Raw genomic sequence first — 7,869 nt, forward strand, 5'->3', positions numbered from 1 at the left:
CCTGCCATTTCTGGTATATGTGGCTGGTGCCCTAGCCACTGAGCTACAGGCACCTAGCCTACAAGTGGTTTTTAAGGGAAAAACAAGAGGCAGTTCATAAATTGTTGCCAAGAATTTACATTAAGATAACATAAGCTATTGATTGGATATACATCATTCTTTATATTACAAATTCCAGGAACAGGAAGATGATAGGTGAAACAACTAGTAAGGAACAAAATGCCTTTTAACAATTGTCCCTGAGCATGAAGTGTAGGGAGGGGGTGGTGCTGGGAGACTGACGTCTCATACTCATATCTCTATGGGCCTGATACATTTTGCACATCTCATATAGCTTTTTCTTTTCTCAAATACCAGCTTTATCCAGTGTTTGAAGTCTACTGTGTGTGTGGACTTTATCTCATGCGATTGTCCCCGGAGTGGCATAATGGCAATGGCAGTCCCTAACTTCACATCTGCCCACCACAGTGCCAGCAAGAGAGAAAGTGCTCTGCAGACACCAAGAAGAACTTCCCAAGAAACTCTTGAAAACTTCATATTACATTTTGGGTCAAAGGCTTCTTCTTAAATCCATTTGTAGTAAGTGGGGAAGCCATCATCCTCAGAGAAGAGTTTCTCTACTTCTGGACTGTAGTCTGTTGGGGTTGGATAATTCTTCGCTGTGCTGGGTTGTTCTATGCATAGCTGGACATTTAGCAGCATCCCTTGCCTCTACCCAGTAGATACCTTCTCCCAGTAGATATCCCCCCTCCCTCCCAGTTGTGACACTCAAAAATGTCATGTTACAGGCATTACCAAATATTCCTAGGGGTAAAAATCACTGCCTTAGACTCTCAAGCTTACTCTTGCAACTAGGGGTTGGGGCCAATTTGCTCTGGGGCACTTTGGTTACATGAGGGAGGGCGGGATACTAAAGAAAGTCTAAGTCCTGAATTAGAAAGAAGAAAGGTGAGAATGGGTGGTTAGCTAACAGCATTGATTATACCTCCATTAACCAAATATATCACCAGACTCAGGAACAAATTTCAGCTTTCCTTTAAAACTAGGGTATAAGAGGGAATACTGGAAAATACGTTTAGAATTTTGATGCCTGGGCAGATCCAGACATCAACCTTTTTAGAATACCAAAGCAGACAGGTGCTCCTTTTTCTGCCCCCTTAGTGGGCAGAGGTCAAAGAGAGAAGAATCACAGCATTGTATTGGGAGACAGGTTCCTGGGAAGCTGGACTTGAGCAATCTTTGTCATAGACATTTATCTCAGCCAGGCTTAGACTTGACTTTTCTGACTTCTGTGGCATGAGGAATAGCAAAGAACTAACAGAATCTCCTGATCGTGCCTGTGAAAGAGTCTCCTGGTTTAAATTACTCTAGGAACTTATTAAGGTGTGCTGTATAACTTTTGTTTCCAGAGCATGTTTTCAAATCAGTGAGATGGTGTACTCTAATATAAAACCTAGAATTTGCTTTTCTAGAATGAACCATTTATTTATTTATTCATTGATTTCATCTATTCAGCATGTGTTGAGTGCCTGCTACATGCCTGCTATGTGAGGAAAACAGATATAGCCCTAGTTCATAACTAGGTGTATCTGACCTCCCTTCTTTTGGCTGCAACTGAGCTTTAAGGTTTTCCTGGGGTCCCTTTGGCCAAGACATGGTCCATTCATTCCACTTTAGGACATTTAAGACCTGACTAAGATGAATGTTATTGTTTCACCTAAAATTGATATAATCTTGTTGTGTTGCTCTCTACTCCCCTCTAGCACTATGGAAAAAAATCTTTAATTTGCCAGTTAATGTGTGTCAGTCTTTTTAAATTTATGTCATCTCTTTGATAATGCCACCTCTTTTGATTATATACCCCATCATTCAGATCTCCTCTGCTCCTGTTTGTGTCATCCAGAAATGTGATAGAAAGGGGTTTGGCAGTGTACCCGGAGACAAGACCAGGAGAGGTCCACATTTAATGAAAGGAGACAGAGACTCACCTGAGCAAAGATGGCGTCTGCACCAGGGGTGCTTGGCGCCTTGTTTTTATACTAGGCATTGGGGGAGGAAGATTTCACAGCTTGCTAGATAGAGGTTTTTGATGGGCTAGGGTCTTACAGGCAGAACTCTTGAAGTGAGACCAGATAGGCCTTTTGTTCTAGGGTAGGAGGAGGAGAAAGGGTTCAGGCCTCCAACAGTGATGATCTAGAATCATACAACTGGAAAGAAGGGTCACTGGACACATATTCATAGGCAGTTTGTGCAATCCTCTTACAGAGTTTGCTTCTCTGATCTTTCCAGTCTCTCTTTTTGTCTTGTTATTGATATTTGATCCTGAAGTCTAAAACTCATGGAATCATGGTGTGTTCTCTTGGCTTAGTCCACCTCTAGAGGTTTGCTCCTGCCAAGTTGGACCCACCTTGCACTAGATGGCTTTTGGATCACTGTTGAGATCTGGCTGCAACTCCCAGGTGATTTTTAGTATGTGCAGTACACCACTTTGCCCCAGTTGTGGCACTTCCTTGTCTACTTTGTCTGCTGTCTTCCTTGGCACCAGACAAATCCAGAAATACCTCTCAAGGATGCCTAAAAGTGCCAATTTGCTCTCTCCTTTTGGCCATGCCCTGCTGTTATTTCTACAACAATGAAACAAGCTTATGACTCTATTAGGTGGGCTACTTCACCCTGGTTCTAAGCAGGGGTTGGGGGGAGTTACATGTTTTCAATTTTTCCCTCAACCAATCTCACCTTCCAAGTAATGGGAAATTCTGCTTCCTCTTCTGTCGTTTTGGAGTCCAGCCATTCTGTCTTTCCTTCCTCTCCCCACTTCTAAGTCACGGCCATCTTTTTTTCACTCAGGGCACAGATGGAGGCCCTCCTTCTAGTTTTGGACACAGGGCTATGATGGAGAGAAATCAGGGCTGAATTCTTCAGAGAATCTATATCTCCTTCAAAATGAAACAGAACTGGTGTTGGGCTCCTCTGAACTTTTTTTCTTTCTTTCTTTCTTTTTTTTTTTTTTGAGACAGAGTTTAATCCTGTTACCCTGGGTGGAATGCTGTGGCATCATAGCTCACAGAAACCCCAAACTCTTGGATTTGAGCAATTCTCTTGTCTCAGCCTCCTGAGTAGCTGGGACTATTGGCCTGCATCACAATGCCTAGCTAGTTTTTCTGTTTTTAGTAGAGACAGGGTCTTGCTCTTGCTCAGGCTGGTCTCAAACTCTTGAGCTCAAGCAATCCACCAGACTCCGCCTCCCAGAGTGCTAGAACTACAGGTGTCAGCCACTGCACTCGGCTTCTCTGAACTCTGTTGTTGATATAAAGAAATGAGAGGAAAAAAGGAAATTTCTACTGATTGAGTAACCACCGAGCTGAGCACTGAGTATGTGTGTCTGATTTTCCTCTCAAACTTCTGCAATTTGTGAGTTATGTTAGAAAACAGAAACAGAAGTTAGAAGAGGTAAAAGCACAGCATGTGGTGACATGATTTCACTGGTCTGTTAAAGGCTTGACCAAGGTCTTACTGACTTAAAAGTGTACATTTTGTTTACTGTACTACACTAAGCTTCGTCTTTGTGAACTAAAATCAATTTTTTTTTCGCAGTTATTTTTTTTTGGCCAGGGCTTGGCTTGAACCCACCACCCCTGGTATATGGGGCTGGCACCCTACTCCTTGAGCCATGGACACGGCCCTAAAATAAAATCTTTTTTTTGTTGTTGTTGTTTGAGAGCCTCAAGCTATCCCCATGGGTAGAGTGCGATGGCATCACAGCTCACCGCAACCTCCAACTCCTGGGCTCAAGTGAGTCTCCTGCCTCAGCCTCCCAAGTAGCTGGGACCACAGGCGCCTGCCACAACACCCGGCTATTTTTTGATTGCAGCTGTCATTGTTGTTTGGCAGACCGGGGCTGGATTCGATCCTGCCACCTTAGGTGTATGTGGCTGGCGCCTTAGCCACTTGAGCCACAGGCACTGAGCCTAAAATAAAATCTTAAGGCCCTCCCCAGCAACTGATTGGATCCCCCCTTGGCCAAGGGAACCCCCTAAAACTGAGTTGCTAACCATGAGAAAGGAGATTTCTCAGGCTCATCATGTCCCCTCCTCTTTAAAGATGTCCTTTGTGACTTATAAACAGGCCTAAGGCTAAGCAAGAACTATCTGCAGGTCCTCAATATACATAACAAACCACTTGAGTCTGGGCACTTGTCCTGTAGTTTGTCTCTGATTAACAGACCCTTATCTTAACTTGGCGTTCTTTTCCTCTGACTCCTGGTCTATTAGACAAAGCCAAACTCTTTCAGCCAATTGTCAACTAGTGAATCTTCCCATTTATAATTTAAGGGGTCCCACTTTGAGATGTCCCACCTTTTCTGACCAAATCAATATATGCCTTTCATTTATTGATTTATGACTTTACCTGTAATTCCTGCCTTCCGAAAGGTATAAAACCAAACTGTAACCTCACCACAATGAGTCCACTTGGTCAAGGGTTCTTGGCCATGGCTCTGGGACATGGTTCTCAAATTTGGCCAAGAATAAACCTCTTTAAATTATTTTACAGAGTATCACTTCTTTTCCATAGATAAAATTCAAATTTAAGTAGGTGTCCTTGTATTTACTTACTTATTCATTTTGTGTTTGCTAAATTTGGCAATGCTGCCTCTGCAGGCTTTCTGCAGGGCTTGCATTCTTGGTAAAGATCAGCCCAATTGAATAGTTACTGGTTCTCAGATTGTCTATGTGGTTTTATGCAGTGACCATGTAAAAAGCTCCCTTTTCTCAAAACTTCCAATGGTTTATTTTGAAAAATGTTAAAATATATTTTTGTACAGAATATTCTACAGAATATCTGTACAGAATATTCTGTACAAAATACATTTTGTACAGAAATTTTCTACAGAACATTTATAAAAAATGTACAATGAACACTCATACATTATATAATTTACTAATTTTGGCTCAGCACCCATAGCACAATGGTTACTGCACCAGCCACATACATCAAGGCTGGTGGGTTCGAACCTGGCCCAGGCCAGCTAAGCAACAATGATGACAACTGCAACAAAAAATAGCTGGACGCTGTAGCTGGTGCCTATAGTCCTAGCTACTTGGGAGGCTGAGGCAAGAGAATTGCTTAAGTCCAGGATTTTGAGGTTGCTGTGAGATGTGATCCTAGGGCACTCTACCAAGGTTGACATAGTGAGACTCTGTCTCAAAAAAAAAAAACAAAATTTACTAATTTTACCATTTTGTCACATTTTCTTCATTTCTTCTCTTTTGTGCATGTGTGTGTATTCCTTAGCTGCTCCATTTGAGAGTTAGTTACAGACATCTTGACACCTAAGCCCCCATCATCTCAGAATGTCTCTCTTAAAAATTAGGATATTTTCTTAACAACCACTAATATATGCAGGGGATTTACCATTGACACAGTACTATTTTCTAATATGCAATCTATATGTCAATTTCTGCAATTATTCCAATAATGTTCTTTAGCAGAGTTTCTTTTTTAATTGAAAAACTTTTTTAAATTTTTCTTTTATTTTTTAAGAGATGGGTCTTATGGGTCGCACTATGTTGCCCAGGCTATTCTTGAGTACCTGGGCTCAAGTAATCCTCCTGCCTCAGCCTCCCAACTGGCTGAGATTAGAGACATGTACTACCATGCTCAGCAGTTTTTTATTTTTTAATTCGAAGTTAAGCAAGGATCAGATCTTGCATTTATTTCCATGTCTCTTTGGTGATTTTAACATAAAATAGGTTGCCACCCTTTTACCTTTTCTTCTCTTTTCTTTCTTTTTTTCATGATACTTGACATTTTTGAAGAGTTCAGGCCAGTTCTTCTGTAGATTGTCTGATTGTTTCTCCATGATTAAACACAGACTAAACATTATTGGCAAGAATACTACACAGGTGATGTTGAATCACATGTCTTGATGTATCACATAACCCAAGACATATCAAATCAATTTTTTTTATTGGTGATGTTAAGTTTGACCATTTAGTTAAGGTGGTGTATACAGTTTTCTCTATCACAAACATTTCTTTTTTTTTTCTTTAATTAAAAAGTAACAGATGACAGGCCAGGCATGGTGGTTCACGCCTGTAATCCTAGCACTCTGGGAGGCCAAGGTTGGTAGATTGCTTGAGCTTAGGAGTTTGAAACCAGCCTGACCAAGAGCAAGACCCCATCTCGACTAAATAATAAAAAACTAGTGAGTGGTGGTGGTGGGTGCTTGTAGTCCCAGCTACTTGGGAGCTGAGTCAAGAGGATCACTCAAACCCAAGAGTTAGAGGTTGCTGTGAGCTATGATGACACCAAGGTACTACATATACCCAGGGTGACAGAGTGTGACTATGTCTCATATAAAAAAAAGGAACATGTGACGTGATACTTTAAGACTGTGTGAATATCTATCCTGTTTCCCCATCTTTCTTTCAATAGTTTTAGTATCAATAGATGATTCTCTCTTGAATTGAATTTACTATGGTAGTTATGAAATGGGGATTTTTCAAATTTCTATCATCTCTTAGTAAATTGACTGAACGGACTATGTCTTGGCCAAAGGAACCACAGAAAAACCTTAAAGCTGAGTTGCTTTAAGGGAGGGCAAACACACCTAGTTATGCACTGTACCTTTTTTTATTTTTTTTATTTTTTGAGATAGAGTATCATTCTGTCCTCCTGGGTAGAGTGCTGTGGAGTCATAACTCACAGCAACCTCAAACTCTTGGGCTTAAGAGATCCTCCTGCTTCAGCCTTGCAAGTAGCTGGGACAACAGGTGCCTGCCACAATGCCTGGCTAGTTTTTTAATTTTTAAAAATATCTTTAACATTTAATTTATTAAAGGTAATAAATTATTATTAAAGATAATATTCTTGCAAATAGTTATTAGAGCCACTTCAATGGGCATGAGAGCTGGAAAGAAAAATAAACTTGAGGGTGATTGGGGTGACACACTGATTAGCAGATATAGAAAGTTATTCAGGATGGTGGCAAACCCCAAGCTCAGAGGTATTTATTCTCATTTTTAGAAAAATTTATTTTTTAATTTCAAATTAATATGAGGTTACTTTTTTCCCCCTGTAATATCTAAGTTTTTATTAAGATGAGTTTTTAAAAACAAGCATCCATACCAGTGTGGGTAGTGTGGGAGGAAAGCAAGATGGGGCAGGGGGAAGGAATTTTGCTCTATTGGTAATAAAGCTCCAGGTTCATCCCATCATGGATTTCATAGTCTCCTAAAAACACATGGCCCTTAAAAGTTGTGTACTACTTCTTAAGGACAATCTTGTTCCAATGATTGCCAGTTTGGGCTGCAATCAGCTTCTTAAGGTCCTCAATGGTGTCATCAGGGTTGCATTTAACACGGGCCTTCTTCCCCAAACAGTTGTTGCAAACAACCTCGATCATCCTGGCTGGAGCTCCAAATGCCTCTAACCTGCAGACACCACAACCTCCAGCCTCTGAGGGTACAAATGTTTTAGATTACATTGTCCTCACTTCCACGGTAAAGTTCCTGTTGTAAAAGAACCCTTCACCCAGGAGTGCGCTATACACCCTTGCATTGTGCCCAGTAGGTGAGATCCCACCAAATGCCCTCCCTCCTTCTACCAATTGTCCTCACCCCCTCCTCCTGCCCCTGTACTAGACTATATTTGTGTTTTATTGTTTATATATTGATTTCATATTAGTATTGAGTACATTCGATTTTTTTCTGTGTAGGTATATAGGAATACTATTAATTGTGTACATTGATTCTTTTTTTTTTTGAGACAGAGTCTCACTTTGGCTCAGGCTGGTCTTGAACTCATGAGCTCAGGTGATCTATCCACCTCAGCCTCCCAGAGTGCTAGATTATAGGTGTGAGCCACCAC

General features: G+C 41.0%; 1 pseudogene; it reads right to left on the reverse strand.

Moving 5' to 3' along the window:
• Positions 1 to 7,079: 7,079 nt before the first annotated feature.
• On the reverse strand, positions 7,080 to 7,453 carry LOC111722376 (annotated as a pseudogene).
• Between the last annotated feature and the right edge of the window lie 416 nt (positions 7,454 to 7,869).

Source organism: Otolemur garnettii, unplaced genomic scaffold (assembly GCF_000181295.1).
Source record: "Otolemur garnettii isolate 467f Iridium unplaced genomic scaffold, OtoGar3 scaffold00243, whole genome shotgun sequence".
Taxonomy (NCBI): domain Eukaryota; kingdom Metazoa; phylum Chordata; class Mammalia; order Primates; family Galagidae; genus Otolemur; species Otolemur garnettii.